Raw genomic sequence first — 17,420 nt, forward strand, 5'->3', positions numbered from 1 at the left:
CGGTGCAGCAGCCGGTGTCACCGAGATCGAGCCACGGAACGGGCTCCCCACGACACGACGGACCCCGCGCCCCAGCCACGGATATTACGGTGCAGCAGCCACTACCGACACGAGTTGGCCACGAGACGTGCCTCCAACGACACGGCGCAGCTTTCGCATCTGCTACAGTTACTACAATGCAGAAGCCATTGCCAAGACGAGCTGGCTCATCCATAAAGCCAGCGCCGCGACGAAAGCGCGGCAGGATGCGGAACGATCCAACAAGCCCGACTCCCTGGACCAAGAAACGTTACGAACGAGACAAACACGGCAGTCCGCATAAGTCGTATCAGGTCCCCAGGTGGAAACGACGACGCAGTCGTATCGGTGAGCATCACGGTACAAGCCCGAATCCCTGTACCAAGAAACGAAACGAGCGAGACAAACACGGCACTTCGCGCAAGTCGCATCGTCTCCCTAGATGGAAGCGAAGGCGTATTCGAACGAGCTGGACGCAAGCCACAAGATACGCGGGGAAGAACGCCCAGCACGCCAAAGAATTGCTGTCGACAACGTGCGCCTGAGGACAGGCGCAAATTTTGGAAAGGCCGTGTCAGCATTCACATTTCTGACGAGCCATGCGGTCCCAACACGCCAGCACACGACATTTAACGCTCCTGCTCAGCGACCACGAGGCGCCCCGCATCCTAACATTCTCCTACGAGCGTCCCCCTTGACAATCCACGATGCTGCGCCTTACGGCAGCGGAGTCCTAAGGAGAAGTATCTTCAACCAACACGTCTGGACTTGTCACAAGAGGCCAGACAGCGAGGCGCCGTTTCCTCCTCCCCCGGACGCCAGCGCGTGCGGCAAGATTTGAAGCGGTTGGCCGCGCGGTCGCTGGTTGGTCCTTTCGGAGTGCCGCCTTTGGATTGGCCAGTTCGGAGGGGCCACCGTTCCTCAGGCTATAAAAGCCCCACCGCTGCAGCATGGAGGAGAGATGACCGAGAGGCGCCGACGATACGAGACGCGTCGGCGAGGCCCTCCCAACTCTGCAGATCCGCCGAACCTCCTACGTATCAGTAATCCAGTTATCTCATTCTTGTATACTTAAGTCTTAAAATAAACCTGTTTCCCGTATTCGAAAAGAATCCGGCCACTTCTTGCTAACACATACATACATACATACATACATACATACATACATACATACATACATACATACATACATACATACATACCCGCGGCCGCGCGCATATACAATAGACCGGCTTCTTCGCCGAAAGAGGACTACTAACCTAACGCACTAAAGGAAAAGAACAGGGCCTCAAGTCAAACAATATGATTGTCTGAGGCCACTGATATGAAAAATAACACATGATACAGAGTAATTAATTTAATAACTACCGTATAACGAAAATCGCTGTGCCCAACTGACGCCACGACAGTATGAATACCATTTTGAACAGCGCTAAGCAACGAGGTATAAGCAAGGAACACGCACACGAGACCAACAAGAACAACCCGAGATGTGCGTGCGTGCGCGTTTCTTGCTTAGTTCTCGTTTCATCGGGATATTCAAAATGCTAAGCGTTCACCAACTCACCCAATTTTCGGTTCTACTGAAGCTGCGAATCAATTGTTACTGCGTTACCACGCACACGAATCACTACAATGAATTTGCGCCTGCACTCTGGTACTAGAGGAAAAATCCCTCCTTCACCTGACGCGTTTTTGCGATTGCTGCCGGTTGTTCATCGGGTATACACCTCGAGCGCCTCTTCTCCTCTCCAGGACATACAAAATTACCGCAACAAAGACGGCTTTATACTCTATGAGCAAACTTCCGACAGATCTAGTTACTCAAGCAACAACAGATATTAGCGTCCTCCAAAGAGCCCACTAGAAGCTGTGACCTCGCAGAAGAGGGGTTGTAAGAGCACAGGAAATTGTGTTAGCAGCCGTCGGAGCCCCCTAATTATGTCCGACTCGGGCTCATCGAATGCTCCGGCTGCACAGGGGCTGATGGTTATGGAGAGGGAGAGACGAACTGAGGGTGAAAAAGGGGCGGTTAGGGTTCGAAGAGACGTCAGAATACTAGGCAAGTATCGGTATGCCTCTTTGCCTAGTTGGACAACTAAGGAATCGGCGACCAAGCGAAACGAGCCTCTGAAAGCGCGCCTCATATTCTCCCTTTCACCGCCACCCGATAATCTCGCATACAAGAACAAAAAAAAAAAGAGTGCAAGGAACAGCACGTTGTATTGCGCGTTCAGAAGAGGCACGAAGAGGTTATGAGGAAGGAAGTTGAGAGAGACATTCCAGATAAAGAGCGAAGGCGATAGCTTTCGTGTTGTTGATAAGCCAGCTGATTCCGTTAGCCGGGATGGCCTTGTATGAAATTTTAGTATTTGCAGCACAGCTCGGGAGCTGCCAAAGCCCCTCAAAGGGCTTTCAGTGAGGTTTGAGTGAGATCGATTTACGGTCCCCCCCCCCTCTATGAGAGCGACAGGTAGGTGCACTGGATGTTTTTGGTTACACTCAACTGAACCAAAACCGGCGCCGGAACTTTACACAACACTATTTGGTCCCCAGAAAGATTTAGATTAGTTATTTCTTGAGTGAAAGAATGCCAGGTTTTCAAAAAGCTCTATTTGCCCATCAGCAGTGCCTTCAGTCACGTCACAAGAGTGATAGCTCTGTGGTTGTATCGGCACACAACCGTCAATGAGTTACCCTAACAAATAGCGTTATGTGGCGTAAAGCGGTGATCGTTCACCAAAAAGACCCTTTGAAAGAAGAACTTCAGCAATTGCTGCAACTCGTTAATAAAATTTGTGGCAATGCTTGCGCAGCGTTCCGTAATACAGAATAATGTCGGTCGCTAATCTTAATAATATTAGTACAAAATAAGTTTGCACGAGCATATTACTGAGACCCTAGGCTGAAAATAATTTCTAATATGTTATTCTAATAACATATAATTCTGTTTTTGTTCTTTCTCTCGCTTTTTTCTTTTTCCTTCTCAGAAGTGCCGTCGCATGCCACTGCCCACTTGCTCTACAGGGGGCGGGAACCTTGTCAAGCGATAACCGAGTTTATTCGCATACCCTCCAACACTGTATGGTGGTGGAAATAAATCATTATTATTGTTATAATATCAAAGGTGACAATTTTCCAATAATTTTATTTCCATCGCCATTGCTACTTTATTAACACAATAGCGTTATCGCCGACAGTGAACTTTCTGGTGATTGAGGAATCACCAGAAAGTTCACTGTCGGCGATGACGGCATGGGTATTGTAAGCGAAAAATCGCGGGCATGACACTGGCAGGTGGTCACCAGAGGGTATCCTAGGATGAAAGTAAATCAACCTAAGTCACCTGAATTTGCGTCGTCATCACAACTTCCAAAACGTGGCAGGTGGGAGTGAAATAATGATTTTCTCTCGGGAAGAGAAATCTCGGTCGCACAAGGCCCACGGCTGAGAGTACCTGCCATCGCAGGCCAGTGGCGCATCGTTTAACCGCTGCACCACTGCCCAATAAGTGGTATGAATACTCCCAGGGAAATGTGAATGTGATTTAGAGAGTGACGAATTCAGCATATATGGGTATTAACCCTCAATACTATAGCGTCAAACACTTAATCATCATCATCATCATCAGCCTGACTACACCCAGTGCAGGGCAAAGGCCTCTCCCATGTCTCTCCAATTAACCCGGTCCTTTGTCCGTTGCCGCCACTGTATCCCCGCAAACTTCTTAATCTCAGCCGCCCACCTAACTTTCTGCCGTCCCCTGCTACGTTTGCTTTCTCTTGGAATCCACTCCGTTACTCTTAAGGACCAGCGGTTATCTTGCCTTCGCATTACATGCCCTGCCGAAGCCCATTTCTTCCTCTTGATTTCAACTAAGATGTCATTAACCCGTGTTTGTTCCCTCACCCACTCCGCCCTCTTCCGATCTCTTAACGTTACAGCTGTTATTTTCCTTTCCATAGCTCGCTGCTTGTTCTTAACTTAAGCTGAACCCTCTTTGTTAGCCTCCACGTTTCTGCCCCATAGGTGAGTACCGGTAGGATACAGCTGTTGTATACTTTTCTCTTCAGGGATATTGGTAAGCTACCATTCATGATCTGAGAGAACCTGCCATATGCGCTCCACCCCATTCTTACTCTTCTAGTTATTTCCCTCTCATGATCCGGATCTGCGGTCACTACCTGCCCTAAGTAGACATATTCTCTTACCACTTCCAGCACCTCGCTAGCAATTGCGAACTGCTGTTCCCTTGCTAGGCTGTTGAACATTACTTTGGTTTTCTGCATGCTAATTCTTAGCCCCACCGTTCTGCTCTGCCTGTCTAGCTGATTGATCATGCTTTGCAGTTCTTGTCCTGAGTGGCTTAGCAAGGCAATGTCATCAGCGAATCGCAAATTACTCAGGTATTCTCCATTAACTCTTATCCCCAACTGTTCCCAATCCAGTCCCCGGAATACCTCCTGTAAGCAGGCAGTGAAGAGCATTGGCGATATCGTGTCTCCCTGCCTGAGAACTTTCCGTATTGGAATTTTATTGCTGACTTTATGGAGAAACATAGTAGCTGTGGAATTGTTATAAATATCTTCCAATATTTTCACATAACACTCTTCTACACCCTGATTCCGCAATGCCTTCATGACAGCTGAGGTTTCCACTGAGCCAAATGCTTTCTCGTAATCATTGAAGGCTATATAAAGGGATTTTTTATATTCTGCGCATTTCTCTATCACCTGATTGATAGTGTGAATGCGGTGTATTGTGAATGTGATAGTGTGAATATGGTCAAACACTTAATGCCTGACTTAAGTGCCCCTCCAGTGTTTAAGAGATGCAATACGGAAGGAATAAAGAAACTGATCACCTTTTCTAATAGGCATTACAAGTTCCACGTAGGGCAAGAACAGGAGTCGGCCCCTGTATTCGGCGTCAATGCGAAGTATAGCTCGGGGACTGTTACTGCAATGGAGGCAGAGGGACCGAATTTCAGCTGTGTGTTGGCGTCAGTGAGTGGCTCAGTTAGTGAGTGAGTGAGATTCGGTTTTCTAATATGTATTCACATATAAGCAACAACGCTCAGTTCACAGCTCACGAACCAGCAGTAGCGATTTTTGGTAAGAGTGGGTTAACAGTGGATTTAAAATCTATGTTTTCAAACTTTATTTCAAAGGAAGAACGGATGCAGGGACGAGAATGCAGTGACCATATAGAATAAGTATAAAAAGACAACATTTATAAAATTGCTGGCAGTGTTATCTATTCTTTTTGCAGAAAAACGAAATGTAATCTGCATCCCTCATCCATATCGCCTTTTAGTGTAGACATGTATCTAGGATTTGTGCCGTAGTTTGTATGCAAGAAACCGGCTCGCATATACTAACCCGATCGTAACGACACTGCAAATCACTGTATAGTATGAGAATAGTAGAAAAAGAAAACTGCTCAAGAGAGTTAAGCACTCTCTATATTTCGTTCGAGGAAACACAAGTTGAGAACGCGCACGTGTCAAAGTACCCTGTAGTTAGACAGCTGCTTAGCGGCGACGTTCAATGTACCTGAATTGAAGGCGATCTCTTGCGCGTGTTGTCCTTTGAAATGTGAGTTTGTCTATGCATTGATAATTTTTATTGCTTTGAAAAGAACAACCTGCTACAGACATGTATTGAATAGGGTCAGAATGCGATTAATGATGCATACTGTAGTGGTGACCGAATGGATTCGAACGGCGCTTATTGACACCATCTAATGAGTGTACAAGTGAAGGGTAAAGAGTTGCGAAATTCGGAGGTCAAGGGCTCGGATCCCACCGGCAGCATGTAGATGTTTTTTTTCTACTTTCTTATCAATTATCTTTAAGTGATTGAATATTTAAACTGTTAATCATCTCCAATAATTAGTACCACAAAATTAAAAAAAATAGAAACATCCCCTATGCTCCTAGGTTTCGGTGGCTGTTGAGTTATGACACTCTTATGAAGTTTATTGAATGGTTTCATGACGAGCTCATTAATGCAAAAAACATTCTGCTACTCAGAAGACGGCGTTTCTTTGTATATGAAAATTACAATACCTGGTACCCGCTGAACGCCGACACAACTTACATTTTGGCTCATCGTTTCGTTTGGTCGCAGATGTGAATAATATCAGATGAGTATTTCTCATCAGGCAACCCAGTTTAAAGTTTCTAGACTAGAAAGCGGCCGTTTTTTAAGAATATATGAAGCAAATACTGCCTTTAAGGAAAACAAAACTCCATCCTGACGCATTCACCAAAAAAGAGAAGAGGAAATATCTGAGAGTACGCATATGTAAAAAAAAAAAACCTTGACGTGAAGAATGCGCACCTCTTTATCTCTAAAACTCATTCTGAAGTTGAAGCTGATGTTACACCGGTGCCAATGTTGACACCCGAGTGCTCAGCGATGACAATATGCCTTAAAGGAACCAAGCGGTTGAAATTAATTCGAAGCCGTCCGCAACGACTACTCTTTCCATTGTCCTCTTCGAATTTCCCAACCCTTTTGCCTACAGCGCGCTTGAGTTGTTCCCCATTTTGCTCTAATGATGATTGTGATGATAATGTGCTAGCTAAAAGACAGAGGACTTTTCTAGATTTTCCCTTTACATGCCTCCCCCTTCACAATGTTATTACGCCACGCCTTACCAACCCAACTAGATGTCAAATATTTTGAGGCGACATTCTTTTTCCCGGCCTCTCACAACTCTCCCTGTTCACCTGAGGCCCTAGGCGCCTTGCGTCCGTGGCGTGGCGCTGCATGCGGTGAGCATCGCCGCACACAGCTTCCGCGGCCAACGCGCGCGGCAGTCAGGTCCGTGGCAGCGATCGAACAGCGAGCCCCTGTCCGCTCCGTTCTCGTCTCTCTCTGCGGGAACTTCTTCGTTACCGAGACATAAGCTGAAACAGACTTGAGAGCCATACCCCGTGTCTGTGGATATACTGAGGCAGAAATGGGCTCGACCCTCATACTCTGCCATCTCCACTGGAGATTTGTTTTTCTAGCAATCGTTTGGAATTCGAACCATGCAGGAAGCGTTGGCGAAGTACGAAGTGGTGAGTACGAAAAGTTTTCCTTATCTCTTTCTTTTGGTGATCATTACTTTCCAGTCCATGTCCACATTTTTCTCGCTCTTCATTTTGATATCTGGTAAGTTTTCACAATGATATTGATAACTGGAAGAAAAATAAATAAAAAAAGGAAGGAAGCGTACAAGAGCCGAGAATGAGTCAAGTTGCCTAGAATGAAGTAGTGATTGCTTTCGAGCAGTCTCTTTTTAAATTTAGACAATAGGAAAAATACGCGTATTTACAAGAAGGGTGCAGTGGTCAGCTAGTGTGAGCATTCTCTCTGACGCTGCCCAGTATTGAGAAGAGAACTACCTATGATTGTCGGCAAGGTACAGAGAAGAGAAGCGCAGATGTATACAAGACATGTGCAGTATGTTGGGTCGGAGCTTTGTGTCCAGACTCGTGCGACGCCTGTGAGCATGTTCTCAACATTACTTTTAAATGCCATGTTGTTGTTTTAAAACTACCGTCTGAAGCGTTCAACAACTGCCTTTCATGCGCAAACAAAGTTTGAACAGTAGCAATATGGCCCGCAGTCTTAGGTATCACAACGCCAGTTTCCAGAGGCCTCACAATAGATCAGATTAGGGTACTGCGGCAAAGTACGAGACAGCTTTAAACAAGTACAAAGGCTCCATCCCAAGAGTCTACTCCCGATCATTACGTCATATTCTTAGCATTAAGATTCGTCACTGCTCCTGTTCTGCTTACTGTGAACAAGAAATCCGTACTGGTTGTGGAACAAATTTACTTTTTTAGAATGTTGTCAGTGATTCCTTCTTTTCATCGAAAGTCAATGTTTGTTAAATCTATGCACAACGATGCCATGCTACCCATTTTCTCGGCCGTCTGCTGGTCGATGGTATTACAGTATGAAAGCGCAAAACCGAGCCCTCCAGAACAGACGGAACGAAAGAAAAGACACCGAAAAAACAGCACAGAAGAAATACGGCCGAACGACAAAAAAGAACAAATAGAAAAGAATGACGTGAATAGGCAGACATAACAGGGGTCAGTTGGAAGGAGGGATTTAAGAGGCCGATCGCTCTCTCCAAGTGCAAAAATTGCTCTACAGAGCAAACAAATTGCTCTCTTGTTTCTGACAACAAAGTTCACGGCGTTTTAAAAGATCCTTTTACTCGCATCCCTAAGGAGAGAGAAACAGAACCAACGTAAGCTCGTAATTCTTGCGCTGGGGATATGTATCGCGTTTTTTTCTCTGCATTTTATGTGCGTGCTTTTTTAGGTTCTTCGTAGTGTTGTCGTCGGATCTCGGTTTTCTTCGCATTTGCCGCCGCAGGCGCATTTTTTTTTTCTTTGAGACACTTTACGTTGTTCCGCATAAGTATACCGTGCTGGCGAGTTTTATAACACCGTGTACAGTTACGCTTGGCTTTCAAGTAGGACATGATGTTGGTCTAGTTTGTTTATGGTGATTGTAAAAAAAAAAACTGCGCGAAGATGACAGCACAAGAAGAGCCAAAAATACGCACACACAAACAGCGGGTGTGCATATATGAAGCTAAATTCACTTTTCTTTGCCGAATTTTCCGTGACCACACAACATACAATTTCAGATCGGGCGATGCATATCTCCTAAACCTCAACGTACACTCTTCTTTGCTTCATGCAGACTGGAAGAGAAAAATAAATATTCTCCTTGTGTGTCTAGGTGCGATATTCATAACTTTGGCGTGGTTCCACCTGCCTTCCTCACATAATTAGAGCTCCCGCTTTGGGGTCCTTATGAATTAAGCAAGTTTACAGCGTACTACTACAAGGAGAACATTCTAAATATTAGACACTTCCCAGCTAACCTGGATTAAATTTATCATTGTTCAGCGAATCAGTCGTGGAGTGAGTTACGAAATCCTAGGTATGCGATGTGCATTTGACTGATCCTACGAATACTCTGTGCGCTTCTATTGTACTAAAAAAAGAACTTCTTCTTTGGGGTTCCATCCGAAACCTTGACGATGCCTCCATATCTCATCTAGTCACCCACTTTAACGAGTGCTGGAAGTCAGGTACACTCCCTGCCACCTGGAAGCATGGAAAATTCATATTTATTCCTAAACCCCACAAACCCATCAACATAGAGAATATCCGACCAATTTCTCTGACATCTTGTCTCGGCAAGGCATTCGAACACATAATTCTTGCCCGACTAACCACGTACATGGAAGACAACCACCTTTTTCCGCACAGCATGGTGGGCTTTCGTGCGCATCTATCAGCACAGGATGCCCTACTACAAATTACACATGACGTGCTTGATGACACGATTCCCCACCTCACTAAAGCTATTCTGGCGGTTGACCTCACAAAGGCATTTGACAGGATTCGACACGATGCCATTTTGCGAGAACTGCAGGCACTACAGGTAGGCTCAAATACCTACAACTACGTTCGCGCCTTTCTCTCGGGCCGCACTGCCTCCCTGCACATAGCTGAGCTGAGCACACCACCTTTTACACTCGGCGAGCTTGGAACACCCCAAGGCGCGGTCCTCTCCCCCTTCTATTTAATATTGCTCTCATCCCCCTAGCTCATAAACTTGCTCTCATCCCACACCTAAGGCATACCTTGTACGCAGATGATATTACGGCATGGACCACTCACGGATCTGATGGAGAAATTGAGGAAACTCTTCAATTAGCAGCTGACACCATCTCCGCTCATGCGTCATCTATTGGGCTCGAATGCTCCCCCTCTAAATCCGCGCTTCTCCTCATAAGACCGAAATCTGCAGCTAATTCGCCCATTCAAATCACTTTAAAAGGAACCCCTATCCCCGTCACCCCCACTCTCCGTATCCTTGGCCTTTACTTGCAGGATTCCGGACGCAACGATCATACCCTTAAAACACTCAAGGCCTCCACGCAATCCGTGTTGCAACTTCTACGCCGCGTATCCTCCCTGCACAAAGGTTTAGACGAAGCGGATAGCATGAAAGTAGTGCATGCTTTTACACTTAGCCGCATTTTATACGCCACCCCATATCTTAAGCTGAACCGCATAGAAACAGAGCGAGTGAACGCCATGATTCGTCTAGCAACCAAGGCAGCCTTAAACCTACCCCGCAGCACTAGCACAGCCAAGCTCCTTGAATTAGGCATGCATAACACCATTCAGGAACTAGTAGACGCGCACCTTCAGACACAGTATCTAAGACTTGCCGCGAGCGCAACTGGCAGGCATATCCTCGCTTCCCTTCGCATCAACATTCCCGCTAATCAGACATCCCTTATAACCATTCCTCGACACATTCATACCCCCCTCGTTGTGAAACCCCTTCCCCGGAACATTCATCCCCAGTACCACATCCCTCGCCGCATGGCTCGCGCTACGGCCCTACACAAGTATTACGGACAAGCCCAGGACGCCATTTGGGTAGACGCCGCGTGCACAACTCATGAAGCTGTAGCAGTTGGTTACAATCCAGCCCTAGCACAGCCCCTCACACACCGCCTTCCCTCGGGCTGTACGTCTGAGGAGGCAGAGGAAACCGCCATCGCCCTAGCCCTTGTACATTCCAATGCAAACTACATCTTTAGCGACTCCAAAACGGCTCTGTTCAACTTCGCGAGAGGCAGGATTCACGCCCCTGCTTGGAAGTTGTTGAACACCCCCTCCAAAAACTTACCACGCAGGGTAGAGCTCCAGTGGGTGCCGGCTCACTCTGGGAATCCAGGAAACGAGGCTGCCGATAAATTGGCCCGAGGTTTGATTTGCCGGGCTCAGGACGGCCTCGGTCCAGGTTTCTCGAGAGAGCGGGCGCACACCTTTGCAGAGCTCACGCAAATGCCCCGCTTGGACCGTCGGACTTACCCTCCTCCACACCCCTCCCTTACCCATTCCCAACAGATCCTCTGGAGACGCCTCCAGACCCGCTCTCTCTCATCCCCTCAGCTGCTATCTCTCTACTGTGGCACCTCCCCTGCATGCACCCTGTGCGGCGACCCTCACGCCACACTCTCCCACATCCTTTTCGGCTGCCCTGCTGATCCTCCCCCGCAGGGACAGCCCGCGTTATCAAGTTGGGACGACTGGGAGGTCGTGCTCTCGTCTCCGGACCCGCCATCGCAGCTTGCTGCGGTGCTTCGGGGTGCCGACGTCATGGACAAACACCGCATGAACGTTACGACGTAGAGTGGGACCGTGCGGTGGTCCAGGGACCCAAGGGGGGTCTAAACACACTTGCCATGATAAAGTTTTTCTCTCTCTCTCTCTCTCTCTCCAAAAGCTCCCTCGCCTTCGTATCTCCCCTCCTGCCCAGAATCTTTATCTCCCGAAGGCGTGGCTCACACTTCTTGCATTGCTGGCATCTTTTTTGCCCCGGCCCATGTTCTGCCGCACGATTACACACGAAGCACTGAGCGCAATGCTGCGAAAGATGTGCACCTGCTAGATTTGTTAGCGATCTTGCGTGCTCAGCCGCGCGGTCGCCGTGATATGATATGGCGTGATAAGATATGTTATTTTTGTGGAACTAAAAGGAATGTATGAAGCAACTACTATCGCATCTAAAACCCGCCTCCGTCTTGCTCCCACCACAACGCTGTAAAGGTATCCACACATAAGCAAAGCTTCCGTTTGAGGCCCTTTAATCATCATCATCAACCGTATAACTACGCCCACTGCGAGTTAAAGGCCTCTCCCATATCCGCCTAATTAATTGTATCCTGTGCCAACTGTAGCTACGTTATGCCCGCAAACTCCTTAGTCTCCTTTGCCGAGCCGGCTTTCTGCCGCCTCTGCTACGCTCACCTTTTCTTTTAATCCAGACCGTTATCCTTAACGACAATCAGGTATCATGCATTCGCATTCAAGGGCTTTCCTGTGCCGATTTTTTAACCAGAATTTCTTTAACTAGCGTTCGTTCCTTTACCAAATTAATTACTTTCCACCGATTTTTTTTTCTTTCTAGCGCTCACAGCATTCTCCCCAGTTTAAGTTCAAGCATTCCTTTGCGCTCCATATTTCTGACCTATGTGAGGGCCAGTAGGATAGTACTAGCAACCAACTAGCCCACCTTTCTACGCTTAATGACAGTAGGATAGAGCTGTTGCACACTTTCATCTTCAGGTATGCTGCCAAGGAACGATGCGGCAGTAACGCGCCCTGTTGTGTGTCGTCTTGTCGGTTTCTCTGCTCAGTGCTGTATAAAGCTACCATAGCGGACAAAATCACACCCGCGCTCATTGCACCAGACTGACAGAAAACAGGATTGTGTGGATTGCTCAGTGTCATGTCGTGCGAAGCACTGTAGCAAGGTAAAACCTATATTTTCATTAGTCACGGCCCGTTGAGAAGCTTAGCACGAGTTTCTCTTCCTTTCCGATTCTATTATTCCGATTTATTATTTTTTATCCTCGCGACTGGCTACAAGGACTCTACTTCCACATTGTCTAGGAGCCTAGGGTAATGAAGAGCGAACTAGACAGGACATGGCGGTACTTCAACAAATCGTGAATAACGGAAAATAGAGAACGTTATCGCAATAGCGCTGTAATATTTTCTCCTGTGTCGTCCATGGTGGAACGGCTCCTTCGGAAATGTATGTTGGCGAGTGCGTCTCCAACTTACTGTGTACAATACTAAATAGTGAGTACAAATACCAGTTTCTTTGTTCTGTTCTAGCGAATAAATCGAATGAGAAAAATGTTAGGAATATTTTGCAAAGGTGGTTTTCTCCTAAAAACCTTGCTCTCTTCAGCTGGCTAATGACTACTGCTCATATTGGTAATCTTCGACTGAAACCCCTCGAAGTACGTACTGGGCCTCGGGAAGTACATTGTTTTCTAAGGACACATTACTTCTCAGTTTCGTCGTATTGCGCATTCTCAGTGTTCAGGGATATTTAAATGAACGCTAATTCTTCACACGTGGACCAGCTTCGCGGTGCACGCGAAATGAAGACAACGTGCACAGACACCACTGCTCATCGCCGCTTTCAGCAGAAACAGTCTTGTCACCACTTCGACAAATACAAATAGCAACGTCAAGAAAAATATCGCAGCTATTTCGGGTACGGTGTGTTGTAAAGAGTCAACTGGACCATTCTGCCGAGTCTTAGACGAGGCGCAAAAGCCTCGGTCAATTCCTACTCAAGGCAATGAAGCGATAGCGTGCTCGTTTTAGCAAGGCCGATGAGAGCAAGTACACGCTATATATACGAGGTGTTGTAAATCTGACGTCCCTATTCTTACTTGCGCCCCACTGCATCCTGTCGCTTGCACTTTCTCTGTACGTCAGCGTTGTTCGCGAATGAGAAGGGTGAAATTGTTGAACCAGTTTCTTCGCGCCAACCCAGATTTCAAGCTTGAGCAACGTCGTACTGGTGGGCTTCAGGCTCATTTCGCGCGCATGGAGTTCTCTCAGAATTAGAGTTCTCTCGGTCTAGATTCAAAGTGGCCCATTCTGGTTGGTGTCGAAGCTCTGGCGCCCTTGTTAGCAGACTAGCGCCACAGCAATAGAGCCATTACGCCGGGCGGTAGAGTTGTGGGCGCGAGGACAGAGTCGTAATGTCACTGCGAACATAGTGATTCTTCGTGAGCTCACGCTTTAGGGCCGTTTTGTTCCCGGGCGTTCCTCGATCCGGCTGCCAGCTCGCGGCTGCTACATCATTAGTAAAGCTCAAAAAACGAATCTCCGTCGCTGTACTTTCGGTCTACGAGTGGTCGTTGTTGGGCGAGTCGGTCGAACATACTTAAGCATACTTAAGGACACGGACGGGAAGAGCGCAAGGACGGGCGCGTACTCGCGACTGACATTATTCAGACATAACGCATATATATTTCTTTATTCAACATACCATTAAAGGCCCTGCTTCGAGGATATTACATGAGGGAGGGGAGGGTCAGCGTAAAAAAAAAATATATGTCTAAGGAGCATAATTAACAAACAAAAGAGTAATAAACAGGCTAGGTATAAGATGGAAATTAATTAAGCCCAACAGAGTAAATAAAGAAGCAGGGGGTAGAAAACAATATAACACAAATTATAGGTTTAAAGAAGACGATAAGGCATAACAGAAATGAAAAATACTAGAGTGCACATATAAGGCACGAAAAGAACCAGTATACGCAAAAGCGCAGAAAGTGAGAACAAAAACATTTCAAATGCCTACCACGCTGCGCATGAGATAAAGAAATGAGGCGGTGTTAGATTCAATGGCTATGTGCGCTGGCAAATTGTTCCACCCTATAATAGTGCGTGATATGAATGACTTCGCAAATGCAGATGAACGACACGCGATGCATTTGACTTTGTGCGTATGTTCAAGCCGCGGAAAGAAGGCTGAAGGGGATTGGAAAAAAAATCCGGGTGGAGCGATGGCTGGTGAAACAGTTTATGGAAAAGTGCTAGTCATGATATTTTAAAAGGCCAGACAAGTCTTCCAATTCGGTGCGATTTTTTAAGGCAGTGACGCTGGTATGATGTGAGTAGTCTGAAAAAATATAACGCGCAGCACGGTTCTGCGAGGACACAATGTTAGCTCCGAGATAGGTTTGGTCAGGATCCCAGATGGCTGATGCATATTCAATTTTCGGACGAATGGGTGTGATGAACGCAACCTTTACGCCTGCCAAATCACTACCTAAAGCACACGTGCCAGCCAGGAATCTTTTTTTCTTTTTTATACAATTTGATTGATACTTCAGTTACGCAGTTATCAACTCAATGCTCATTGGAAAAAGCCTCTGCCCGCTTCGATGCGCAGTCATCACCTGACGGCCCGTGAGCTGGCAAAGGCTTTTTTCATTCAGGGTAAAAGTGATAACTGCATAAGTGATGTATCAATCAAACTGTATAAAAAAAAGGGAAAAAAGTTTGCTGGCATGTGCGCTTTAGGCAATGATTCGGCAATGAAGGTATACATATCTGTTGTTCCTGAATAAAGTCAGTTGCGAGTATGCGCCCATCCTTGGTTTTTTTTTCTCATCCGTGTCTTTTTTCGCGCGTTCCTCTTGTTAAGTTCATGCGGTCTTATAAAGTATTCAGCAAAGCAGTTTTTCCGGAGTTGCAGAGTTGCGGCAGTTGCGAGCAAGTCGAGATGCTTTACGATTCCATTCCTCATTTGGTACCATTGTTCTCGTCGCAACGTGCACTGTCTTTCGATGTAACACAGACGAAAGAAGTTCAAGTATTGGTGAGAGAATTTGCGGATTGTAAGTACCCAGAAGAAGAGAAAAAACCAGCAATTGCAACGGAATATAAACAATTGGTTCCAGTTGACGAAGACACGACTGAAAGATGGCCAACGCCAAGCGTTATAAATGTGTCTGGCTGCTTAGCCGCGTACTTCTCATTGTGATATAGGAATCTGGCGTCTTGTATTCTATATTTGTAGGAATGTACGACGGGAGGTCATTGAACGTTCAACTATAGGCTTTATGTAATTGGGAGGAATTTCAAAGAGGTCAGGTAAGTTAAGCGGGGGACTTTTTTTATGTACTGCAAGCTGTGATGCGTTCCAAATGGTTGACTTGAAGTGGGGTTTTAGTGGTCCACTAGCATATTTGTCTCACAAACTGCTTCAATTTCTTACCTCTTTTTCTTTCCGTTTTCAGCCTCACTTTCCTCCGCATATTTATCGCCCCCCTTCCGTATCCCAGTCTTAGAAACAGGAATAGTTTCAGATGGCCCGAAAAATGAATATGTAATGCGCACACAAAACACCATATATGCACTCTCGGCAATTTACAGTACAGCCTGCGTCTAATATATACGGGTGGTACAGGAGCCCTTAATCTCCATCAAAACATTAGATGGTCCATAGGCGTATACAATAATAGGACTCTGAGTGTTTCCACATTGTTTTCTTGACTCCTGTGAGCATCTGGGGTGACATATTCCGACAAGGCTGTATTAGGTGTACAATAAAATACAGAGAGCAATATGGCGACGCTTATACAAACTCTTTATGGAAAGGCCTATAATTGACCTTCTGAGGCGCAGTGGTATAAGGGGCCAGTAGATCACTTGGTGACCCATGAGAATGTTACCCGTGTGCGTGTTCGCCAAATGCAGCCGGTACAGCCAGCGATGACAGCGCCGCCCACCGGCAGGTAGCAGCCACATTAAGGCTGGTTATAAATATTCATTCAGAACGACGGCTTGACATCGCCGCTATGGCGCAGTGGATTAGAGGCACGTGTTGCGTATGGAAGGTCGGCCGTTCGACTCCGCTCTCTGTACTGTAATGTTATTGTTTTTAATTTCATTTCTTTTCAATTTTTTACCTTTTAGGTCGCAAATCGTGATGCTTAGTGGCATATAACGCCGTTTAAGAGGATTCATTATCCCTTTTAGGTAAGCCGTTGTGACAATCTTCAGTCACCGTGATCAATTCACCGTGGTTTCAAGCCATGTGGCTGTACAGGCTGCAGTTGGCGAATACGCTACCCGTGTTGACCATGGTATGAGCATTCTTGAGAATTCGACAGCGTTCTCAAGCGCCTGTTGCATGTCGACCACTGAGTAATGCCCCCCACTGGCAAGGTAGCACGCAGGAAGGAGGCAGGGGGTAGAAGGGAAAGATACCATACTAGTGTTGTAGCGTTCAGTTGATGATTTGGTTTTGGTTTTATGGGGTTTAACGTCCCAAAGCGACTAAGGCTATGAGAGACGCCGTAGTGGAGGGCTCCGAAAATTTCGACCACCTAGGGTTCTTTAACGTGCACTGACATCGCACAGTACACGGGCCTCGAAATTCTTCTTGATGAGTGGCGTGCTACATACTTGCACTGTTTACTTTCTCCTCTCTTTTTCGTTTACTCCCTTTGTACTTTTCCTGGCCGCATAGTTCCCACATAAAGTGAGTCAGCGCCTCTACTTTCCTTTCCTCAAAACTACGTGGTCGTTAGCAACGCCACGAAGGAGGGCACAGAGCATAGGTGCTTTCCAGCTATTCTTCGAAAGAAACCTTCATCGATATTAGCAACTCAAGGATGAAGTAGACAATCACACGTAGGAGATTAACGAGCTTATGCGACATAGTTATTAAGAGCTGTGAAAATGATGACATGGATTACACATGGGCTCATCATGGCCGATATGCTTTTTTGGACCATTGAGCTCAAGGCATCGCAAACCGGCTAGTTCTAAAAAGCGCAAATAGAAAAGACGTGTAGTGTGAAGTTTGCGTAACCTGACCACATCAGCGTCTTCACAAAATACTTAGGTGCTCCTCTAAAGTGAAACTACTAAAAGAAAGCTGTCCAACTTATATTCCTGTTTGCAAGTAAAAGCAACCGTGTGATTCTCTGGGCCTCTGTTTGATGGCTGCTCAGAAGATTGCACTTTATCA

Source organism: Amblyomma mixtum, chromosome 7 (genome assembly GCF_055824585.1).
Source record: "Amblyomma mixtum isolate Tamu chromosome 7, ASM5582458v1, whole genome shotgun sequence".
In the NCBI taxonomy this organism is placed as follows: Eukaryota; Metazoa; Arthropoda; class Arachnida; order Ixodida; family Ixodidae; genus Amblyomma; species Amblyomma mixtum.